The sequence below is a fragment of the Geotrypetes seraphini genome, chromosome 3 (genome assembly GCF_902459505.1).
Source record: "Geotrypetes seraphini chromosome 3, aGeoSer1.1, whole genome shotgun sequence".
In the NCBI taxonomy this organism is placed as follows: domain Eukaryota; kingdom Metazoa; phylum Chordata; class Amphibia; order Gymnophiona; family Dermophiidae; genus Geotrypetes; species Geotrypetes seraphini.
In genome coordinates, this window is record NC_047086.1 from 21,544,565 (window position 1) to 21,569,809 (window position 25,245).

Below are 25,245 nucleotides of genomic sequence, written 5' to 3' on the forward strand. Positions count from 1 at the left end.
TATGCTGCACATGATCCGGGGGATGAAAGAGGGAGAAATGTTGGATATGGCAGTAGAAGGAGTGGGAGAGATGCACCATGGATCTCTCTCTCTTTCCCCACTCTCTGTACACAGGGGGAGGGGATCATAGAATGGTGAGATGATGAAGGCAGAGAGATGGGCACAGGGGAAATACTAGAAAGGGACGTATAGGAGACATAGAGAAGGGAGATGCTGAACATGGACAATACATACATAAAGATAGAAGATGGATGGTGAGCATTGTGAAAGAAAAAAATGTCAAATGGTTGGAGACTCTGGCAAGTGAGTTAAGAGAAGGCAAAAGAAAAAAGAGCAGTGCCTGAAACCAACATAATTTGAAGAATAAAATGATGAGACAACAAAAGATAGAAAAAAATAATTGTATTTTCTATTTTATGATTAGAATATACCAGATTTGAAATATGTATCCTGCTAGAGCTGGTGCTAGACATAACTGAGGACTGCAAAACTCAGGCCCTGCTTATTTAACTTCCAGCTGGCTTAGGACTGTCTTTGACCATGGGGCAGTTGCCCTAGTTGCACTCCCCTAACACTATTCCTGTAATGTGTGACTGCGGTATTCTGTTAGCATGATATTTCTGTGTAGCATTCTGTAATAATTTGGCTTATTCAGTTTTCTTGATAGTGAAGGAGATATATGTGAAGGGGAGGGGAGGCGAGGCAGGGGTTTTGTTAATCCTTGCTCTGTATTATTTGTATTTATAAAATGACTATTGTAGAGAAAGCACAGTTACTTACCGTAACAGGTGTTATCCAGGGACAGCAGGCAGATATTCTTGACTGATGGGTGATGGCACCGACGGAGCCCCGGTACGGACAATTTTAGAGTGATTGCACTCTAAGAACTTGGAAAGTTCTAGCAGGCTGCACCGCGCACGCGCGAGTGCCTTCCCGCCCGACGGAGGCGCGCGGTCCCCAGTTAGGATAAGCCAGCTAAGAAGCCAACCCGGGGAGGTGGGTGGGACGCAAGAATATCTGCCTGCTGTCCCTGGATAACACCTGTTACGGTAAGTAACTGTGCTTTATCCCAGGACAAGTAGGCAGCATATTCTTGACTGATGGGTGACCTCCAAGCTAACAAAAAGAGGGATGGAGGGAAGGTTGGCCATTAGGAAAATAAATGTTGCAAAACAGACTGGCCGAAGTGTCCATCCCGTCTGGAGAAAACATCCAGACAATAATGAGATGTGAAAGTATGAACTGAGGACCAAGTAGCAGCCTTGCAGATTTCCTCAATAGGAGTGGAACGGAGGAAAGCTACAGATGCTGCCATAGCTCGAACCCTATGGGCTGTGACAGAACCTTCCAGTGTCAGTCCGGACTGAGCATAACAGAATGAAATGCACGCTGCAAGCCAATTTGACAACGTACGTTTAGAAACGGGATGTCCCAATTTATTCAGATCAAAGGACAGAAAGAGTTGGGGAGTTGATCTGTGGGGCTTAGAACGCTCTAAATAGTAAGCTAAAGCCCGCTTACAGTCCAAAGTATGTAAAGCCTGTCCTCCAGGATGAGAATGAGGTTTCGGGAAGAATACAGGCAGGACAATCGATTGGTTGAGATGAAATTCAGAGATAACCTTAGGGAGAAACTTTGGATGTGTACGCAGAACCACCTTGTCATGATGAAAGACTGTAAAAGGTGGATCAGCCACTAGTGCATGCAACTCATTGATCCTCCTGGCAGAGATAAGAGCAATAAGAAAGACCACTTTCCAAGTGAGAAACTTGAAAGGAGCCGTAGCCAAAGGTTCAAACGGAGGCTTCATTAAGGCGGAAAGAACCACATTGAGATCCCAGACTACAGGAGGAGGCTTAAGAGGTGGTTTCACATTGAAAAGACCCCACATGAATCTGGAAACCAAAGGATGAGCTGAGAGAAGTTTCCCATGAACTGGCTCATGAAAAGCAGCAATAGCACTGAGGTGGACTCTGATGGAAGTAGACTTGAGAAAGAAGATAATCTAACAAGGTCTCCACTGCAAGCGAAGTGGGATCATGATGATGAAGAAGACACCAGGAAGAGAACCGGGTCCACTTCTATTGGTAGCATTGAAGAGTGGCCGGTTTCCTGGAAGCATCCAGAATAGAACGAACGGGCTGAGACAGAAGAGAATAAGCTGAGGTCAGCCCGAGAGATACCAAGCTGTCAGGTGCAGAGACTGGAGGTTGGGATGCAGAAGGGTCTGCTGAAGCTGGGTAAGCAGAGAAGGAAACAGTGGAAGAAGAATGGGCTCCCTGGAACTGAGTTGAAGTAGAAGGGAGAACCAATGTTGCCTGGACCACCGTGGAACAATGAGAATCATGGTGGCTTGTTCCCTCTTGAGCTTGAACAAGGTTCGTAACATGAGAGGCAGAGGAGGGAAAGCATACAGGAACAGATTGGACCAATCCAGGAGAAATGCATCTGCTGCCAGACGGTGAGGAGAGTAGAGTCTGGAGCAGAAGTGGGGCAGCTGATGATTGTAAGGAGCTGCAAAGAGGTCTATCTGAGGAGTGCCCCATTGAGCGAAAATGGACTGGAGAGTCAAAGGATCGAGAGTCCATTCGTGGGGCTGGAGAATTCTGCTGTCCCTGAATGTAGACAGCTTTCAGGAATAATTGGTGATCTATCGCCCAAGACCAAATCTTTTGGGCTTCCTGACACAAGAGGCGCGCATGTTAGCATGATATTTCTGTGTAGCATTCTGTAATAATTTGGCTTATTCAGTTTTCTTGATAGTGAAGGAGATATATGTGAAGGGGAGGGGAGGCAGGGGTTTTGTTAATCCTTGCTCTGTATTATTTGTATTTATAAAATGATAATTGTAGAGAATATTGTTTATTTTTATACTTTAATAAAATAAGTTAAATATAAAATCATAACTATTTGAGGCTTGTGAGGAGGGGATCAGATGGTTTGTGGAGATGGAGACAGGGACCGAGTTCGGGGGACAAAATTTTTCCCCGTGTCATTCTCTAGTTTGAACCCACAGGCTCAGGGATAGGATAGGCAATGTTGCTCTGTCTTTGGTGGTGACCTTTTGCTCTTGTTAACTGGGTTAGTTCATTCCTAATGTTATGTTTGCAATTTGTTATGTTTTGTAATCCTCCTTGACCTGTACTGATTAGGTGGGCTTTCAAGTACCAACAAAAGATAAATGATACCCAGAATCAGATCAACGATAGAAAGGGAGAAGGGATACCACAGTAGAACAGATGATTCACTTTAAATTTGTTTAGGACAAAAGTTGATTTTAATTTTGTGTGCTAAGCTACTTTTGCAGCTGGTGTGTTGTCCAACTCCTTATTTCCCAAAGTGTTGCAGCAAAACAAACACCTGCGTTTTAATTTTTATTTTTGGCAAACAAAGTACAGTAGTTTAGTAAACAGAGCGAACGCACCTTTCAAACTGCTTCTGTTTATATTTACAAACCTTTGCAGGGAGGCGGAGTTTAAGCAACGCGGGCACGCTAACCTTTGGTGTAGCAGCCCAGTTCTGGTCTCCCCGCACCGGAAGTCGATCAGGGAGTCATGACGATTACCTGTCTATCACAGTAAGCACTTCCGGCAGCGACTCTTCCAGCGCCATCTTGCCTGCAACTGTGAGGGAAGAGCGTTCGGAACGGCAGTAGAGAAGACGGAAGGTTCCTGTCAGGGGGGCGGCGTAAGTAGTTTTGTTTTTTTTTGTGTGTTTTTTTTGTTTGAGGGTTTTTTTGCCACCCATCAATAGAACGTTTTCTGTTGCCCGAGCGGGAAATCGCTGTTAAAACGTAAGGAGGGCTTGTCGGTTGGCTACTGTGAGAGCGCCTGTGGAGAAGAAGCGGTTGGAAATCAGGGAAGTGCGAAGGAGGGGGGGGGGGGGCTCTAACCAGCAGAGACGATGATAGCCGACTAGCGGCCTTCGCGGGCGCCGCCTGCTGTTAGGCTTAACGGTAGACCTGCAGGAGAGGTGGAGTTGGGCAGAGAGAGCGGGCGCGCGCTTTCTTTTGTGGGAACTCGAGAACAGCGGTTTAGAACTCGGCTTTTAGTGCCGCCCTTGGTGGTGGGTACGAGACGCCGGTTCCTCGGTCTGCGCATGCGTGGTTGCCTGATCGGCGAGATTTGTGATTGCTTCGCGTGCGGAGCTTTTTGCCTACAGAAATTCGTCACGGCGGGTGCATGCCGGTAGTACCGGGCTTTTCCGGCGTCACATGATCTAATTATTTTAGTCCTTATAAATTACACGCTGCTAAACCTTATATTCACTCCCTAATGTCTCTTAATTTAGATTTGGGGCTATCCTAATAAAAATTTCCTGTTTTGTGTGTATGGAGCAAAACGCTTTGTGTACACGCTCCTTAATCCAGGCCCCCAATTTTTTTTTTCATCCATTGCATATTTGTCAAAGCCGATTCACTTTTCAAAAAGGGTGGCGCACATTAATAATAATAACTTTATTTTTGTATACCGCAATACCACAAACAGTTCAGAGCGGTTTACAATGCAAGAGACTGTACATATACAGCGAAGATACAATGCAAGAGAATGTACAATGCAGTTGTGGGCAGTTTACAGTGTAAGAGACTGTACATATACAGCGAGGCTACAATGTCAGAGAATGTAGAATGCAGTTGAGAGCAGGCACTAAAGAAATTTATCAAAGAGGTAAGATTTGAGAGATTTCCTGAAGGATGAGTAGGATGGAGCAGATGAGAATGAGAGAGTTTTGTTAAGGAATCTTTTGTAGGTGCATCCCTTTGGGGGATGGGTGGTTAAACAGATAGGCATTGAGTGTGCGATTGGTACCTGGGAACGCAAAGTGGTGTGACAGGCATATCGGGGACGAGCCGGTTAAGGTTTTGAAGCAGAGGCAGGCGAATTTGAAAATGACTCTCGCTTCTATTGGTAACCAGTGAAGTTTTCTGTAGTAAGGGCTAATATGGTCTGACTTTTTGAGGCCCTAGATGAGATGGATGGCGGTGTTTTGAATGAGTCTCAAACGTTTAATGGTTTTCTTATAGGAGCCCAGATATATGATGTTGCAGTAGTCAAGGGTGCTTAAGATTAGGGATTGGACCAGCAGTCTGAAGAGGGGAAGTCGAAGTATGTTTGATGGTACGGAGTTTCCAGAGGGAGTAAAAACATTTTTTTGACCTGGGCATTGGTGTGGTCTTCAAAGGTTAGGCAGCGGTTCAGGATGACTCCAAGAATTTTGATGGTGGATTTGATAGGGTAAGTTAGACCGTTAAGTTGCAGGGTGGTGGTCGTTAATTTGTGGTTGGGCTTGCAAGGAAGAATTTGGTTTTTTCTGGATTTAGTTTTAGTTTGAACCGAGTGGTCCAGTGCTCGACCATGGTGAGTACTGATGAGATGTGGTGTTCTGTTTCTTGAGACAATGAGGAGATGGGGATGACGATTGTGATGTCATCTGCATAAATATAGGATTTCAGCTTTCAGTCTGATAACATGTGTCCCAGCGATGCCATGTAGATATTGAATAGGAAGGGGGATAGGGGGGAGCCTTGAGGAACTCCACAGGGGTTGCACCAAGTATGGGAGAAGGTTCCCTCATTGTGGACTTGGTAGGTGCAGTTTTTTAGGAAGCCTGTGAACCAAGTTAGTACCTGTCCCGAAATGCCTATAGAGTCTAGGCAACTAAGCAGGGTGTCATGGTCTACAAAGTCGAAGGCACTGCTGAGGTCAAACTGGAGTAGCAGTGCGCTGTTTCCCTGGGAGAATAGTTGGAGGAGGTAGTAAGTTATTGATGCTAGGACGGTTTCCGTGCTGTAGTTTGTGCGGAATCCAGACTGGGAGTCATGAAGAATGTTAAAGTTCTCAAGGTATGACATGAGGTCATGGTTGACTAGGCCTTCCATGATTTTGAGGAAGAAGGGTATGTGGCAATGGGTGTGTGGTTGGCGGCTGTAGAGAGTGGTTCTTTGGGGTTTTTGATAATTGGAGATATGAGGATGTGGCCGAGTTCCAGCGGGAAGTAGCCGGTGGACAGGCAGAGAGTGACCCAGTTGAAAAGCTCAGCTTTGAAGGGGGGGGAGCTATTTTCATGATGGAAGGTGGGCAGTTGTCTAGTATGCAATTGGATTTGGAATATTTAGAGAATAGATTCCAATCTGGGTTTTTGAAGTGATTCCAGGTCATGTCGGCGGTTGAACCTTCATTGTCTGGGGTAGATAGATGGATTGATGGGCTGGTGCTTGTTGCAAGAGAGGTTTTTAAGTTATGAATTTTTTGGGCAAAGTAGTCGGCTAGGTTTGTCGGGGAGGGTGGAAGATCTGTGGGGGAGCTTTTTTGTGAGTTGATGTCAAATAAGGAGTTGACTAGTCTGAAGTTTATTGCTGTTCAGGGATGGGGTGTTGATTGATTGAGAGTAATATTTGGAGCGTTTCTCTTTGATCATTCTTTTGTATTCAATGACTTTTATGCGCCAGGAGTATCTGTCAGTGTCTGTGCCGGATTTGCACCAGAATTGTTCTAGTTTGCGCACTTCTCGTTTCAGAGCTAGAAGGTCAGCGTCAAACCAGTTGGCAGATATGCGGTGTTTTTTCTTTCGGGGTTTCAGTGGAGCCAAGTCGTTTAGAACCTGGATGCTGAAGTTATTCCAACCTGGGATGAAGTTAGGGTCTGGGTCTGTGATGGAAGTTGGGTTGTAGTGGGACCAGAATTCTTCAGGGTTTAGTTGACCTCTAGTCCATATTGTTTTTTTTCTTTGTGGGTGGTTCTTGGTTGCCTTTGGATTTGTTTTTTTGAGCCAGTGTAATTTAAAGTTACATCGGAGGTGGTCTGACCAGGGGGTGGTGGTCCAGGTTTCGTCTTTAAAGCTTGACAACCACGATTCAAACATTTCATTAAATATTGCCCTGACAAATGCATTTGATAGTTGGCCATTAAACTCTATGCCCAGTAATCTTAAAATCCATGGATATGTTATTAGTTTTTCATGAAAGAAAAATAAATTTTCCCTTTCATAACTATCACGGTCGTGCCATGTTCGTTTCTATTCTGGGTTAATTCATGCAGTCTTTGTGGCCTAGAGTTTTATGTGGGATGCAATGAGTTGATAGCTTAATTTCTATAGAATGACTATTCATAGGTAAGAATAGTATATACTGTATTAATAAGAAAGAAAAGAGGGTGCTTGAGTGAATGTATTCATAAAGATGGTTAATAAATCCCAATAAATATAAAAGACCCTTTCAAAGTATTTTTCTGTTAACTGCTTATTTTGATCATATTGACTTATTTTTCTAGATGTATATGAAGTTGGTCAATACTTACTTTGATAATTACATAGTGAAGAAGTGTGATAGTTTCAGCTTCAGTGTATCTCATTAGTGATGCTTAGCACATTGTGACATCAGGATTGACCTTTAATAACTTGAGCTTCAACAGGAGTGGTCATTTAAATGAATCTCAGTCTACTGATTGAAATCTTGGAGAATCCAAGGAGAGTAGTAAATTGAGGATAAAAGATTTCCTGGACTGAATTAAGCACAGAAATCTTTATTAGCCTGACCTGTAATCTGCTGGGCTCAGGAAGGTAAATGCAACATATTGACTAACTTTTTTAGAACAATAAAAATAGCCTTACTGGGTCAGACTGATGTCTATCTAGCTCAGTATCCTGTCTTCACGGTGGCCAATCCAGGTCACAAGTACCTGGCAAAAACTGAAATAGTAGCTGCCAATCCAGGGCAAGCAGTGACTTCCCTCATATCTGTCTCAACAGCAGACTATGGACATTTTCTCCAGGGACTTGTCCAAACCTTTTTTAAAACCAGCTAAGTTAACCACTTTTACTTCATCCTCGGGCAGTGCATTTCAGAGTTTAACTAATATCTCTCTCAGCCATCACTTTTCCAAGCTGAAGAGCCCTAGTCTTTTTTAATGCAATAGGAGTTATTCTGGACAGGTGGATAGTATCCCCATGCTCGTGAGCCATGCAGAAGGAATCCACTCCAGCTTTTGAATCCCTCCTCCTTCACTAGAGGGCTCTGCCACCCATTCAGTTTTTCCTTCTGCTCACAAACCAGAAGGAGTATTGATCTGCTCTGTATATTTCTTTATTTTGCTGTGGTCATTTTCACAAATTTTGGATGGCTTTTGGTGCTTAGAGCTCCTGTTGGCCAGTCTGCAGAAATCTTTTTGGAGAACAGGGTCCTTTACCGTGGTAGCATTATTTGTCTACTGTGTCGTAGGGGCTTGAGTGCTGGCTGTCAGGCATCCGTAGGGCACTCTGGGGTCCCACAGGGTCCTGGCTGCATTTCACCTCCCTCCTTTCATGTCTGGGGGGGGGTTTAAGGCTGTCAGACCAAAGTGTTGGAGGAGCATTTTTTTTCTCCCACTTCCAGAGATACCTTTGGATCTGAGGCAGGCTACAGCACATTTCCAGCACAGGTCACAGTAGTGCTGCCTGATTCAGGAAAAAAAATTGATTCAATTCAGCCTGTTGAATTGGTTTTTCGATTAGATTTTCCTGCCCAATTGGGTGTTGTTGGTTTGTTTTTTTTATTTTTTATTTTATTTATTTATTTTTCAAACATCCTGGTAGGTTTATTTTACAGCCTCTTCACCCCCTTTACGTTCTCCTAACAACACTGGCGCTGTGGTGTAAACAAAATAAACAAACAAAAAATACTTTTCCTCTCTCCATTAAATCCTAGCTTACGTTTGCAGCCTAACACCAGCTCTGGCAGGATACACATTTCAAATCTGACATTGTAATCACAAAACAGAAAATAGAATGTTTTTCTATCTTTTGTTGTCTGGTCATTATTCAAATTTTGTTGGTCTCGGGCACTGGTTGTCTTCTGATAACTTGCTTGCTAGGGTCTCCTTCTTTCTTCTTTCTCCCTGCTAACCATCCATCTTCTATCTGTCCTCCCCTTCCGTTTCCCTTCCCTCCCCTGGAGATCTGGCATCTTTCCTTTTTTTCGTTTCCCTCCACAGATCCATCTTTTCTCAACTACCCTTTCATCCAGCATCTCTCCCTCCTTCCCCACCACCCCAGGATCCACCATCTCTCCCTTTCTTTTCCCAACTACCCTCCTATCCAGTATCTCTAGCCCCCCCTCCACACCGTCCCTTGCATCCAGCTTCTCTCCCTTTCTGTTCCTTCCCTCCCTAAATCCCATTGTCCATCATCTCTCTCCCTCTCCTCTATTTTCAGACCCATTTCTTCCTCCCCAAAGTCCGGCATATGTACATCTCTTTGAACCCTCCTTTCCCTCCCTCTGTGTACTTCTATACCAGGGCCCCCCTCCCTGAAGACCTGCACCCCACCCCTAAAGGCCTGTGCCACCATCCCTGAAGGCCTGTTTCCCCCTTGAAGGCTTGTTCCCCCCTCCCCGTTAAAGGTCTGCATCCCACCTCTGAAGGCTTGCCTGTCACCCCTTGAAAACCTGTCCCCCCTTGAACACCTGTCCCCCCTTTTGAAGGCTTGTCCCCCCTTTTGAAGGCTTGTCCCCCCTTTTGAAGGCTTGTCCCCCCCTTGAAGGCATATCCCCCCCCTTGAAGGCATATCCCCCCTCTGAAGGCCTGCCTGTCCCCCCTTTGAAGGCTTGTCCCCCCCCTTTGAAGGCTTGTCCCCCCCCTTAAAGGTCTGCATTCCACCCCTGAAGGCCTATCCCCCCTAATGGCCTGCCTCCCCCCCCTTGAAGGCCTGTCCCCCCCTTTGAAGGCCTGCCTGCCTGTCTCCCCCAAAGGAATGCTCACTCCCCCCCCTCCCCGAAGGCCTGCGTGTTCCCCATGAAGGCCTGCCTGCCTGTCCCTCCCCGAAGGACAGCTCACTCCCCCCCGGAAGGCCTGCATGTTCCCCCTGGCCTCCCACTGGGGTCCGGCTTCCGCCCTGGCCTCCCCGCACTGTTTACTTTCCAGGAACAGCCTGCAAAGAAGATCGCGGTGCTAACGATCTTTGTACTTCTTCAGAGCTATTTCCTCTGTCGCAGTCCTGCCCTTCTTCTGATGTCAGAGAAGGGGCGGGACTGCGACAGAGGAAACAGCTCCAAAGAAGTACAAAGATCGCTAGCACCGCGATCTTGTTGTGTGCAGGCTGTTCCTGGAAGGTAAACAATGTGGGAAGGCCAGGGGGGTGGCAGCCGGACGCCGGAAGGGGGGGCGAAGCCGACAGCAGCACTTCCCGACTGACTCTCACCCTCTAAAGTAGGTGCGGCAGCTGCCGGCCAGCAAGAGCAGCGCTGCCGCTCCTGCTTTAGGGGGTGAGGGGGTAGGGTCAGGCGAATCGGGAAGCCGATTTTTTTGGGTTTTTTTTTGTTTTGAACCGATTCGAATTGGGCAGTACTAGGTCACAGTGACTAAAGCTGTTTCAGACTGGGGGGTGTTGTCTTTTAAACTTTTTTTTTTTTTTTCAGGTTTCTGCCCCTTCCCTTAGGTTTTCCCACCTCCAAAAGCCTAAAATCACACTGTGTGTTTTTTTTAATAAAATATTTTTAACTCACTTTTTGGCACCAAAATGCTGCCATGGCAGCCATCTTGGATTTCCCAATTTTTTTTTTCATAAGTTCTCCAGAACCTTCAACTCACCTCATTTTGCCTCAATACTGGCATGGATAGAGTCCTCGGCCTCCTTTACCCCTAATTCATGCCAGGTTTGTGCTGGATGGGTGCTCAAAGAGCACCCTTGTACTACGTGCTGCATAGCATGTGAAGGGGGGCAGAAGCAGTCGGCTTAGACTCCCCTTTGCTCTCTAGAGCTGAAGAATGATTGGGGAGGTCCATTGGTTGTGAGTAAATCCCTTCCAGAACCCCAGAATGGTAGTCCTTTCCCTCGCAGGAATGTAGAGACCACAGAGCCCAAGAGATGCAAACTGGAGCCATCTAAAGGAGGCTTGGCGCTGCCTCATATGGCATTTTCTCCAGAATTTGTTAATCTGATGTGGAGAGTTATCTGGGTGGATGAAATCCCCAGAGGAAGTTACCAGGAGGCGTACAAATGGGTTTGAGCTCCCAGGCCGCATCTACCTCAGTGTCAGAGCCTGGCCAGTTTCCAGTGAGCCTTTCTGAGAGTCAAATGTTGAGAAGTCTGTTTATGCCTTTACTGTCACCATGTAAGTCTTCCTTGTCGGGAGATGCAGGATTGCAGGCTGGTGCAAGCACGTAAGATACAGTAGTGGCTCTTGTTCAAGAGGATGGCCCCACAGTCCGTCAGCTGCTCAGACTCTGTTCTGGTTGAGCTTATTGCGGGCTCTTTGTGGGAGTTCAATTTGGATTCCCAGAAGGTCACCTCTGCTCCTTAATGAGTGTAGTGATGCCCAGTCTTCCTGATATCAGTATATTGCTCACAGCTTTGGGATGCTCATGATGGGTCCTTTAAAGTACCCAAGACAATGGCTCGGCTGTATCCAGTGGCACAGGACACTCAGCAGATATTTCTTCAGCCCAAGGTAGATTCCTTAGTAGTGCAGATAACCGTGGATGTCGCTACCAATTGAGGGAAGCGTAGTATTAAACGATATGTGGGATCGCAGAGTGGATGTGATTCTTCCAAGACATTTGAAGCACTGACATTGAGTATCAAGGCAGTTGCAGCAGCTTCATTTATAACATGCATCTGTCATGCCAGGTGGCGGGGGCTCAAGCTGGCCAATGGCAGACCTTTGGCCCAGCTCCTATTAACAGGAGTGGACTACATAACCGATGCTCTCTACAACATCATCAGTCATGAGCAAAGTTTTGGCTTATCCGATCTCAGCCCACAGAATGCTCTGGTTTAGACAATGGGCTGGAGATTCCGCCTCCAAAGCTACCCTCAGCAGATTTTCTTTTAAGGAACAAATGTTGTTCAGAAAAGGGGGGGGTGATCTCCTGACCAGTGTGGCAGGTCATTAGACAAAATCTCTACCTGACAATAGACTGCAAACCTCTTGTGGCCCCAGAGGGTCTAATTTTCATGACTCCAGCCACTTTTGACAGTTCTCGGGTGGAGCCTCCTCTAATAGATCTTTCCAGACAGCAAGATAGAGATTCTCAGACCCCAGGCAGAGCTAAACCTCCAGTTCTTGTTCCATTTCAACCTCTAACAAAGCATAATTACACCAGGTCCTGAGCAGTTCCCATGATGATAGGGGGACAGCTCTGAGTATTTGGAGGGTTGGCACAGATCTTGTCACACGGGTGCTGGAGATAATTCAGAGTGGTTACAAATTCAAATTCACCCAGCCCCTAAAGGACTGGTTTGTGGAGTTCCTGACAGGGCGACTGGAGAAAAAAGAAAGGTCACAGCCACAGTTCATACATAGGCTGTTAAATATTCAGGCCATTGAGTTTGTGCCGCTTGACGTTTCAGTTTTAGGCAGATATGTCGTGCTGAAGAAAGACTCGGATGACTGGAGACCCAATCTGAATCTTTCACATGTCATTGCAATATTGAAAATGCAGCACTTTTGCATGGAAGCACACAGAATTTACTGGCCTCACTGGATTTGACGGAGGCCTACCTGCACATTCCCATCTTCTGATCACAGAAATGTTCTGAGACTTCATGTCCTGGAAAATCATTACCAGTTCTCAGCTCATCTCTCTTGGGCTGGCGACTGCTTTGCAAAACTTTACCAAGGGGATGGTGATGGTAACTTCCCATCTGTGCAACTCAGGTTTGCAGGTTCACCCATACATGGCTAACTGGGCTCAAGAAGGAGAACAAGCAGTAGCCCACATGGTTCAGGTCCTGCAGAGCCTGGGCTGGATAGTAAATTTCTGAATGAGCCAACTAGCTTCATCCCAGTACCTGGGAGTCTTCTTCAGCACATCAGGTGGTCGTTTCTAGCTTCCAGAAGTACTCAGACTGTAGCTTTGCTTCCAGATAATGAGCTTGTTGACCTGACCAGCTCCATCCATGTAGCACTATCTCCAAGTGCAAGGCTCAGTGTCATCTATGACAGATGTCCCTTGGGTGAAGGTCCACATTCAGTCTCTCCAGAGTGCGTTATTGTTGAGGTGGTCACTGGAGATTGACACAGTGACTGAACACCACGACAAACCTCGGGTACGGTAAAAAAAAATTGGGCCATCTACTGTCGTATTGGAAACAAGGCCTTTTACCACTCCATGGGAGCAGTAAAAGGTCTTGCTCCCCTAATAAAAAAAAAAATTGCACCCAGGTCGACATCTCCTAGAGTCCAGCAGCCCCTCCACATATGAGTCTGCAGTGCACACCTAAACGTTCCTCCTCAACTCCCCTCTTGGCCCACGCCTGTTTTATCTTTAGCCTCAGCTGCCATGGAGAACAATCTGGCCTGCACCGAGGACTTCCCTGTGTCGAGTCCCTCGCTGATTTATTAAACAGTCACCAGTCTCCGTAAAGGTGCATCCAAATAGAAGTGTGGCTTTGTGGGCAGAAGTCGTGCATTCTCCCCCGAGGAGATTTGTAGGGCAGCGACTTGGTCATCTCTACATACTTTTTTCAAATTTACAGAGTGGTTGTAACATCAAGGGAGGACTCCGCCTTTGGGCACTCAGTGTTACGAGCCAGTGCAGTGTAAAGAATGACATGGTTGCTGGTAGCCGTGGGTAACCCGCCAAAATGGTGGGGGAAAATCTGTGTTCACCGTGGCTACGGGGACAAGGCTATTCACTGCCCCCGTGGAGCGGTGAATGGCCTTGTCCCCGCAATTAAGGGAGGGAACGAGCGCGGTCACCTATCGCGCTCCCTCCCTCCTTACTGCCGCCCTCCTTACTCCCTCCACCAAATTTAAACATCTCCCTGCCCCTTACCTTCGTGGCCGGCGATTTCTAAATTGCTTTCGGAGCGTTGAAGCTGCGTGTGGCAGCTGTAAAGGTCATCTCTGACGCAACCGGAAGTTGCATCAGAGACAACCTTTCCGGCAGCCATATGCAACTTCAACACTCCGGCTGCTGTAAGAAGGCAGTTTAGAAATCGCAGGGAGGGAGTAGGGAGATATTTGGATTGGGCGGAGGTGCGGATGTGGTGCTGTTGCTCGCCTCCCTCATCGCTGGGGCTTCTGCCGCTCTCTACTTCAGGGAGGGGCAACACTGCTACAAAGCGGCCACAAAGAAGCCGCCTGGAGTCAAGTACCCACGTTCACCCCACCATCCAGTACACTCGTAGCGCTAGGGGACGGAGGATGAGGCGGGAAACTGCTCGCGCTGCGGAAGTGAGGCAGGATCAGAGCTTGCAGGCTCCCTGGGAGGTGGGGGGGGGTGCTGTTCTAGATGCTAAGGCCACACTTGAAGAGATCCCCTTTCCCAGAGAGCTGAAAAGTAGAGACTTCCTGGTAGGGGAACAGAAACTCTCCCCAACTTGGCCTGAGAAGAGTCACCAAAATGCACGATTTTCAGCTTGGGAAGTCACCATGTAGTATTCCGATTGGGACCTGTGTCTGGTAACATGTGCTTCCTTCTTCTTGTGTTGTTTTTTTTTGTATATATTTTTATTAAGAAATGCAATTCTTGTGCTATGTCACTATGTTTGTGCTTGTATAGATGCTGCAGGGACGGGGCAATGAAGGGGATGGCGGGGCGGTGAAGAGGATGGTGTGACGGGGACAGATTTTTTTTCCCCATGTCATTCTCTAGTGCAGTGTTCCTGCCCTAGATTTCTGGGACTGGTTTTGTATGTCCCATCTATCCAGAATGACACCTATTGCACTAGAAAAAGAGATTAGGTTCTTACCTTGCTAATATCTTTTCTAGCAGATAGATGTGTCATTGTAGAGCCCTGCCCTGTCAGTTATCTCCTGTTCCTAACTACTCTCAATCAAAAAGTTCCAGTTCAAACTGATATTTGGATGTAAGTCAGTCCTTAGGTATATAAAGAATGAACTAGTGCTATAACACACATTTATTATGATTTCAGAGCAGAACAGAGTTGTAGTTGGAGGAGTTTCCCCATACCCTTCCTTCACAAGTGTTTCTATGTTAGGCTGTTGTCTGCTTTGTTACAAACTGAAGTGGGGCAGCAAAGCCCACTAGTGAAGGAGGATGGATTCAAAAGCTGGAGTGGATTCCTTCTGTATGGCTCACGATCATGGGTATATTACACATCCATCCAGAATGAGATACCTGTCTACTACAAAAAATATTAGCAAAGTAAGAAACTAATCTCTTTATAGTCTTTTCCTTATATGCGAGGAATTCCATCACCTTTATCATCCTGGTCTTTCTATTTTGAACCTTTTCTAGTTGCATTATAACATTTTTCAGATAAGGCGACCAGAATTGAATGCAGTACTCAAGGTGAGGTTGCACCATGGAACAATACAGAGTCATTATAACATCCTTAGTCTTGTTTACCATCCCTTTTCTATTAATTCCTAGCATCTTGTTTGCTTTTTTGGCCTCTTCCGCATATTGGGCGGAAGGTTTCAGAGTATTGTTTACATTGACACCCAGATCTTTTTCTTGGGCATTGACCTCCAAAGTGGATCCTAGCATCTGGTAACTATGATTTTGGATTATTCTTTCCAATGTGCATCACTTTGCATTTGTCCACGTTAAATTTAATCTGCCATTTGGATGCCCAGTCTTCCAATTTCCTATAGTTTGCCTGCAATTTTTCATAGTCTGCATTTTAACAACTTTTGAACATTGTTTGGCGGTGGGGGCACCCACTGATGGATCTCATGACCTTGGCGATGAAAGCAAAGGTGGTTTGCTTTTACAGCTGAAGATACAAGCCCAGAAGTGCAGGGTTGGAGCTGGAAAAGGGGCTCTTTTATGTGTTTCCTCCGTGGTCCATGCTAGGTAAAGTCATTTGCAAGATCACGAGTCATCCGGGACTATTCATCCTAGTGGTGCCTGATTGGCCCTGCAGACCATGGTATCTGGACCTAGTTTGCCTACAGAGGGATATAGGTCTCAGATTGAAGGTTCAGACGGATCTCCTGACACAGGGTCCGGTCCCTATAGAGAATCCGGAACACTTTGGGTTTACATCATGTCTCTTGAGTTGGCGGCCCTAGTAAGAAAGGGATACTCAAGAGGTGGTCATTTCCACTCTGCTTAGTGCCGAGAAGCCCCCGAAGGTGGCGGCCTATGCCAAGGCCTGGAAAACTTTCCAACAGTGGTATGCTAAGATCGATGCAGAGCCCTTACAGGCTCCCATCATGATAGTCCTGGAATTTTTGCAAGAGGGACTTGAGCAGGGCCTGTCGGTCAGATCGCTGAAAGTGCAGATAATAGCCCTTTCATGCTTTTGAGCTCAGGGAGAGAGAGCATCTCCAGCCCTCACCCAGATGTGACAAGATAAGGGGCTCTCGGATTGCACTTTCTGGCGAGTCTACTTTTTCCCATCTTGGAATCTTAATTCCATTTTGCAAGATCTCAATAAGAATCCATATGAGCCCTTACAGGAGGCTTCCCCCTTAGATCTGATAGTCAAGATGGTTTTCTTGGTGACAATTATGTTGACGAGATGAGTCTCGTTGAGTTATAAGCTCTCTCTTGCAGAGAGCCATTATTTAAGATTAAGAAATAGGGCTTTCCATGTGCATGGTTCCATCCTTTCTACCGAAAGTAGTCTCTGCCTTCCTTGTCAATCAGGGGGTCTGTTTTCCTATGGGGTTGAAGAAAAAAGACAAAATATTGCATTTGCTAGATGTTGGGAGAGTGCTCCTTCGCTACCGCAAAGTTACTAATGAATTTCGCCTTTCTGATCAGTCATACTAAGAAAGCCAAGTCTCTATCCAAGACTTTGATCTCCAGATGGATTAAAATGGCAATTTCCTCCACATAAGCAGGTGCCGATAGCACTGAAGGCATACTCCACCAGACCCTGCTGTGCCTGATCGAGACTATCTCTAGCAGAAAGTTGAAGTTTAAAAACTGTAAAACTATAAATAGCTTTTATTCTATGGAAACTAAGTAAAAGTTTGCTCTTTTAAGAGATAAATTGCCTATATAAAGGACCTACAATTTAGCTTTTATCCCAAAATTATCAGAGCTCAGAACAAAATAATGTATACTACTTGTACAATCCTATTCTATTCCTGGACAAGTGGGTTATGAACCTAGCCTCGTCAGACAGGCTTATAAGGAGTATTTTTTTTGTGGTGTTTCAACAATGCTTCAGTGTTCCCCCGCATGAGACGTCTTGGGCTGCGGGAGATTGTAGACTTTTGGAAAGTCTGCTTCGGCGGGGGGGGGGGGGGGGGGGGGTTCGATTGCCTGAAAGTATGCCCTCTGGACAGCCTGCTTCTTTGTTCTGGGGCTCAGGGATCCATCCCTTGGGAGCTAGCTTACCCCAGGCTTGTCTGCTAGTGGGTGGGCGCAGGTTTAGTGGAGGTGTGACCTCTTTGAAATTATTACTACAGTACATAGTTAGTTTTCATTTTATATAACATTCAGCTTCATTTACTGGTGAAAATAAATCTCACACGTGTACCCATGTAAAGATGGTAGAAGGAAAATTTTGAGAGACTATAATTTGTTCAGAAAGGATAAGAGTGATTCTTTTGGAAAGGAAATGTTGCTTTCCACAGTCAAATAGGATTGAATAGTGCTCACAAGTAGATATCACAAGTTGCTGGAACAGAACAAATGTCCCAAATCTCAGAATTTAGCATAAAGCTCTGAGCATGTGTGGCCTTTCCTGCACTCGTCAATCTCTTCAGTGTAGGGAGTTTACTGTATTATTCCAGGTACAGACCCATGGATCTTAAACCACTTAGGCAAGAAAATATTTTGGGTTATATAGTCTTTGAAAGTTACGACATTTTTTTTGCTTAGCCTATCATTACTCAGCTAGTTTCCTTATAAGCAGAAGTGAATGAACATGTGGCACTCATTTTTTTTTTTTTTTATTTATACAAATTTAACAATTTTAATATCAAATGATATCAAAGAAAAAGGATTCTTACAAAAAGTTTTACAATCATTATACATATAACACAAAATTCCTTTTCAAGCCCACAAAAACTGGGGAGCCATACTACTGTATCAACTAACTTAAGATACAAAGAAAACTAAGAATTGGTTCTTGGTTCATATGAATCTTGACCATTCCCTATTATTGGGACTCTGACATCCTCCAACTTTCTCAGTAGTGAAACATTAAACCAACAAACCTCATTTCTGTTCTCGAGCCATTAAAAATTGTTATAATTGAATGGGGTCCCAAAATACATATTCAATGTCCTGTAATTTAACAATCAGGTAGTTGTATTGGTTGTCTCAGTAACTTTTCTATAAACAGACACTGTCCTTTGATTATTCAAATGTATGGACCTTCAGACCACCATAAGGGTACATACCCCTGGCCATATAACTGTTCGTCGGTCCACCTTTATTAACACATTTGTTTTTTTCTTTTTTCTTACTTTTCTTACTTTTATCTTATTTTAAATACTTTAAAATTAGTGGAGCATCACTTAGCTCTAACTTAGAGTGATGTAATCCATTCTTCTCATCTCCCGACATGCATGTTTCACCAAAGGAAACTTTCTTCAGGGTCGAGGAAAAACAACACAGGAGCTCATTCACGCTGGCCATATTTACAGCGTGAATGAGCTCCTGTGTTGTTTTTCCTCGACCCTGAAGAAAGTTTCCTTTGGTGAAACATGCATGTCGGGAGAGGAGAAGAATGGATTACATCACTCTAAGTTAGAGCTAAGTGATGTTCCACTAATTTTAAAGTATTTAAAATAAGATAAAAGTAATAAAAAAGAAAAAAAACAAATTGTTAATAAAAGTGGACCGACGAAGAGTTATATGGCCAGGGGTATGTACCCTTATGGTGGTCTGAAGGTCCATACATTTGAATAAACAAAGGACAGTGTCTGTTTATAGAAAAGTTACTGAGACAACCAATACAACTACCTGATTATGTTGAGTTACAACTGAGGCTTTTTTTGCTGTAATTTAACAAGACATTTACATGGAAATTTTAGATAAAATGATGCCTCAAGAGCTAAAACTCTTGTTCTTAATTTCAAAAATTATTTCCTTCTTAATTGCATAGCTCTTGAAACATCAAGAAAAATCCTAACCAAATCTCCACAAAATTTTGTCAGCCTATTTTTAAAGTAAAGTTTCATTATTAACATTTTTATCTATCTCACTCATGCATGTTATTACCATAGTGGACCGACTCTGAATCACATCTTGACTATCTTCCAAAAATTCTGTCAAATTTATTTCATTTGTGACCAGATGGTCCTCCTCCTGGTTGGATTGTATTTTCTTTTGTGGAATATAATAATAATTATTAATTGGTAAAGTTTCTGCATTGGATAATCCCAGTATTTCTTTAAAATATTTCCTTAACAAAATTTCAGGGGATAATAAGTGAGTCACTGGGAAATTAACCAAGCGGAGATTCCTCACTCTATTCATATTTTCCAACATTTCCATTTTAGAATGTAGCACCGTAGAATCCTTAACAGCAGATACTGAGACAGCTTGCAATGTATTACTTTGAGTTTCTACCACACTTAATCTTTTATTCAAACAACTTAAATTGGAATCCACATTCACAAACTTTTGAGACACAGACTGTGAATAATCCATTGTTTGTTTCATTGATTCTGTGAGAAACCCTTCAACTCTAGAAATACCTAACCACAGATCTTTAAGGGTAATATCTTGTTTTTCCACTGCTAGTGGTTGATCCTCTACAACACCTGAAAATTCAGGTGGTTTAGGTATATCAGTAAAGACTAATTTACTTATTTGCATAGAAGGAAGCACATATTCAGTAGAAATAGCGGGAGTAATCTTCCCACTATCACCAGATACTGGGTGAAGGGGGGGGGGGTCCTTTCAAGGGGACTCATCGATGCACCTGACATGGGAAAGTTCATATCAAGCAAAGGTTGTGGTGGATTATCTGTAGAAAAAGTCAAATGCCTGTCCATTGGACCAGAAACAGCAGGTGTTGAGCTCTTAGGCTTAATTTTCCTTTTCCCCATGATATGAAAGATTAAAAGTTATACAACCTGAGTTCACACTCCCCGGCACCAAGGGGCTCCCAAGGGGCAAGACCTGCTCCTTAGGGCACGCCCCTTCGGCCACGCCCTGCGGCAGCGGTCTTAGTTTTAAAGGAGAACAAATCAAGAGAGACGGACCCAATGACGTCAGAGGTCCGTCTCTTGCAGTGCCTGCCCGATTCCACCACCGAGCACCAGCCGCTGCTGCGGGAGACACAGGGCAACTAGAAAAGCCTCCTCCCGCATCCCAAACAGGTAAAGAACAGCTCCCGATTCAGCCGCGGCAGTGGTCTTAGTTTTAAAGGAGAACAAATCAAGAGAGACGGACCCGATGACGTCAGGGGTCCATCTCTTGCAATGCCTGCCCGATTCCACCACCGAACACCAGCTGCTGCTGCAGGAGACACAGGGCAACTAGAAAAGCCTCCTCCGGCGTCCCGAACAGGTAAAGAACAGCTCCCCGGCACTCATTTTATACAGATAGTGTATGATGTCTTCAAAATGTTACCCAGAATTTCTGCTCTGTCAGCAGCAGCAGATGAATGGGTTAAGTCTATCCACCAGCAGGAGGAGGTAGAGAGCACTGAATTGACATGTAAAATAGGATGGCATGCCCCCTTGGCAACTTGATATTCTCTATCTCCAGCAGGTGGATGGGTAGCTTCTCTCACGTTCCTGGCTGTGGCTGCTTCTTGGTTCCTGTTATAGATCTAATTCCATTGAGACTGGGGAGCTAGACCATCCGGATGTCTAAATTAGATTACATCTATTGATGCCTGCTCCCCTTTTCTGCGGCTGCTAGACTATCTGCATTCCCTCCTCATTAAAAGGGGAAAAAAAACCCCCACAGATATTCAGAGCAGGGTATCTACTTTATATAAAAAGAAAAACAAGCACACAAAATCCCCCCCAAAGCTAAAACTGAAGCTTCAGAGAGATTCAGATGCTATTGGGGGACTGAAGACAGCAGGGACAGCAGATGGTTCTCAAACCAACAGTCTGTAAATACCTACTTTGTTGCTGCACAGGGGTGGGGGTGCTGGTGAGGCCTTATGCAGGGGGGTTCCAGTTCCTGTGGAGGTTGTGTGGACAGTTTGGTGATAAGTTTCCCTCTCAACTGTTCCTTCTTCACCAGCCCTCCCCGCAACCCCTGATTCTTGCATCTGAGTTGGCGGTTTCCTATGACAACCTTCCCATGGTGTGCCTTGTTGATCTGTGGCACAGCTCAGAGATCCTTCACTGCGACTCCTGCCACGTGGTTAATGGCGGCAGAGTCAGTCAAGCATATTCAGAATCAGCAGGCACTCCTTGTATAGAGTGATTCTTTATTTGGAGTAGAAAATGACAAGGGACAAATTTGTTCCCGTCCCCCGCAGGAACTCAATTTGCCCGTCCCCATGAGTTTTGGCGCTGTCCTTGCCCCATTCCTGTAAGCTCTGCCTTAACTGCACAAGCCTCAAACACTTATAATTTTAAAGTGTTTTGAGGCTTGTGCAGATGAGGTTTGAGCTTGCATGAATGGGGCAGAGACAGGAAAAGAACTTGCTGGGATGGGAAAATGAGTTAATAATAATAACTTTATTTTTATATAACGCAATACCACAAATGGTTCAGAGCGGTTTACAGAAGAAGAGAGTGTATACAGATAGCGATATTATATAAAACTTTCAAAATTACATTAGCATGTTTGTCTGGAAGTGGTTTAACAATACATCAAGGCAGGCGTGGAGTCAGAAATTTATTGAAGAGATACGTTTTGATTGACTTCCTGAAAGTTTGGTAAGAGAGTGCCTTTGAAATAAAGTTGGTTAAACATTTATTCCATTTGCCTGCTTGGAATGATAATGTTCTATCAAGGAATCTCTTGTAGATACAGCCCTTCAGGGATGGAAAAGCGAACAAATAAGCGCTATGTGTACAAGTTGTGCCTGGAAATTCGAAGTGATGAGACAGATAGATTGGGGATGACCCAGTTATGGTTTTGAAGCAAAGGCAAACAAACTTAAAGATGACCCTTGCTTCCACAGGCAGCCAGTGTAGTTTTTTGTAATACGAGCTTGCATGGTCCAATTTTTTGAGGTCATAAATGAGACGGACTGCAGCATTCTGAATGATTCTCAGTTGTTTGATGGTTTTCTTAAAAGATCCCAAGTATTTTGTTTGTTTTTTTTTTAATTTCTTCCTTACTTCCACTTTTGTGTAGAGACATGAAGAGGCCAAAGAGTGGAGCAGTGATTAGAGAATGACACAGGGATAAATTTTTCCCTGTCCCTGCGGGAACTCATACTTGGGATATCATATATTACAGGGATGCCTACACTTTTTTGGCTTGTGAGCTACTTTTAAAATGACCAAGTCAAAATGATCTCCCAACAATAAAATTTTAAAAAACACAAAGCACACGGTACGCAGAGAAAATGTTAACTATCATTTGTATTCGAGCTTTTTTCAGAAGTCAAGGCAGATGACTTTAAAATATGCAATGTCACCTCGGTAACAACTATACAAAAATAGACAAATGTACCCCATCCCCTTTTACTAAACCGTGATAGCGGTTTTTAGCATTGAATACCCCACGCTACTTCTAACACTCATAGGCTCCCTGTACAAAAAACCACTATTTCAGTTTAGTAAAAGGTGACCATAGTGCAAAATATAGATAGCTGATTTAAATTCTCAAGACAGACACTTTTTTATCACTAAATTGAAAATAAAATCATTTTTCCTACCTTTTTGTCTGGTGATTTCATGAGTCTCTGGTTGCACTTTCTTCTTCTGACTGTAAATCCAATATTTCTGTCTTTCTCTCTCCCACTGCCTGCCTGTCTTTCTTTCTCTCTCCCCTTGCCCCCCTCTTTATTTCTATCTTTCTTTCTCCCACTGCCTGCCTCTTTCTCTCTCCACCTGCCCCCCTCTTTGTCTTTCTTTCTCTCTCCCACTGCCTGCCTCTCTTTCTTTCTTTCTCTCTCTCCCTGTGCCCCTCTTTATGTCTTTCTTTCTCTCTCCCACTGCCTGCCTGTCTTTCTTTCTCTCTCCCCCTGTGCCCCTCTTTATGTCTTTCTTTCTCTCTCCCACTGCCTGTCTTTCTTTCTCTCTCCCACTGCCTGCCTTTCTTTCTCTCTCCCCCTGTGCCCCTCTTTATGTCTTTCTTTCTCTCTCCCACTGCATGCCTGTCTTTCTTTCTCTCTCCCCCTGTGCCCCTCTTTATGTCTTTCTTTCTCTCTCCCCCTGTGCCCCTCTTTATGTCTTTCTTTCTCTCTCCCACTGCCTGCCTGTCTTTCTTTCTCTCTCCCCTTGCCCCCCTCTTCTCCCACTGCCTGCCTGTCTTTCTTTCTCTCTCCCCTGCCCCCCCCCTCTTTATTTCTGTCTTTCTTTCTATCTACCCTTGCCCACCCCTCCCCCCAAGCCATCGTGCCAATTTCTCCCTGCTTCCCTGAGCCAGGCCTGGCGCGTACAAGCGCCGGGCCCACAAATCTTCACCTCTGACGTCAATTCTGACGTTGGAGAGGAAGTTCCAGGCCAGCCAGGCAGCGATTGGCTGGCCCAGAACTTCCTCTCCGATGTCAGAATTGATGTCGGAGGTGAAGGCTTGTGGGTCTGGCACTTGTACGTGCCTGGCCTGGCTCGGCAGGAAGAGCAAGATGTGTGTGTGTTTGTGTAGGGAATTACAGGCCAGTAAGTCTGACTTCTGTGGTAAGCAAATTAATGGAAACGCTTTTAAAACAGAATGGTCAAGTTTCTGGAATCTGGTGGATTACAGGACCAGAGACAACATGGATTCACTAGAGGTAGGTCTTGTCAGACAAATCAGATCAATTTCTTTGACTGGGTGACCAGAGAATTAGGTAGAGGGAGTACTCTAGATGTGATGTATTTAGGTTTTAGCAAAGACTTTAACAGTGTACCACACAGACGTCTAATAAAAAAACTGAGCGCTATTGGGTTGGGCCACAAAGTGACTAGCTGGGTCAGGAACCTAGTGGAAGACGAAAGAGGGTAGTGGTCAGTGGAGATTCCTCTGAGGAAAGGGATGTTACCAGTGGTATGCCTCAAGGTTCTAATCTTAGGCCTTTTCTCTTTTTAACATTTTTGTAAGCAATTTTGCTGAAGGGCTGTCAGGCAAGATTTGCCTCTTTGCGGATGATACTAAAATCTGCAATAGAGTAGACACCCAGGATGGTTTGAATAACATGAAGAAAACCCTTGCAAGCTTGAAGAATGGTCTGAAATTTGGCAGCTAAAAATTAATGCTAAGAAATGCAAGGTCATGCATTTGGGCTGCAAAAACCCAAAGGAATGGTACAGTTTAGGAGGTAAAGAACTTACGTGCACGACAGAAGAGCAGAACTTGGGTATGATTGGGTGTAATGTTCTTAAGGTGGCTAAACAGGTTGAAAAGGTGACGGCGAAAGCTAGAAGGATGTTAGGGTGCATAGGGAGAGAGGTATGACCAGTAGGAAAAAAGAGGTATTCTGTATCGCTTGGTAGACTGGTATAGTCCTTATGAATGGGTTATATGCCTCACTGCTACCAGCAGGTGGAGACTGAGCACAAACTTGTAGATCAGGCTAGAATCTGCCTAGTAACTCAGTCTGTCTCAGTCTCCATAGTAGGTAGGAAGACTAATTTGGCTCTGCTCTTAGTACTGTTTGAATTTTGTTTTGGACTCCTGGGTTCCCCTTTTGTGCCGGATAGAGCTTGGATGGATCCTGTTAGGGATCCGTCCAACCTCGGGGGGTGTTAAACTTGGTGGGTCTCGTGCTGGGTCCTTCTCCCCACCTTCCTCCACCTCCCCATATTTTTGTAGAGGTGCCTGGCCTCCTGGTTGGTCAGCTCTCCAGCTTTGAGAGCCGTGGAGTCTGTTCTGTAAAAAAAAAAGACAAAATCCTGAGGTGTGCCAGTCTAAAGGGCCCATTTCCTTTTAAAACTGCCTTTTTACTGTATTTTCTCATCTAACCGGCACTTTTCTAGGGCGGTTTTCAGTACAATGAGCACTTTTAAAAGGAAAAAAAATGCTCATTGTGCTCCAGACACAAGCGTTGTGCAGGCCAGAGTGGTGGGGTAGCCTCGTTGGCAAAGTTTTTCTGGAATAAGACAAGCTCATAATGTAGCTACTTGTGATTTATAACATATTGCCTTCAAGTTTATTAGATGGCTTGATTAACCGCTTTAAACAAAGTTTCTAAGCGGTGTACATTTAAAAAGTTACATAGATTAGGTAACAAAACAGACCATACAATTGATAAATAAACTTATTATGCTAAAAATTAACAATATTAAACACAAGGTAAGGAGGGATGAAATACAATTTGTAAAGTAAAGAGAAG

General features: G+C 44.7%; 1 protein-coding gene across 1 annotated transcript in view; it reads left to right on the plus strand.

The window, feature by feature from the left end:
• Positions 1-3,542: 3,542 nt before the first annotated feature.
• Positions 3,543-25,245, plus strand: part of PNISR (PNN interacting serine and arginine rich protein) — a 163,034-nt gene continuing 141,331 nt past the window's right edge. Inside the window, exon 1 of the mRNA XM_033936988.1 lies at positions 3,543-3,687. The gene's annotated coding sequence lies outside the window, so the exon portion shown is untranslated. The remainder of the gene's footprint in view (positions 3,688-25,245) is intronic.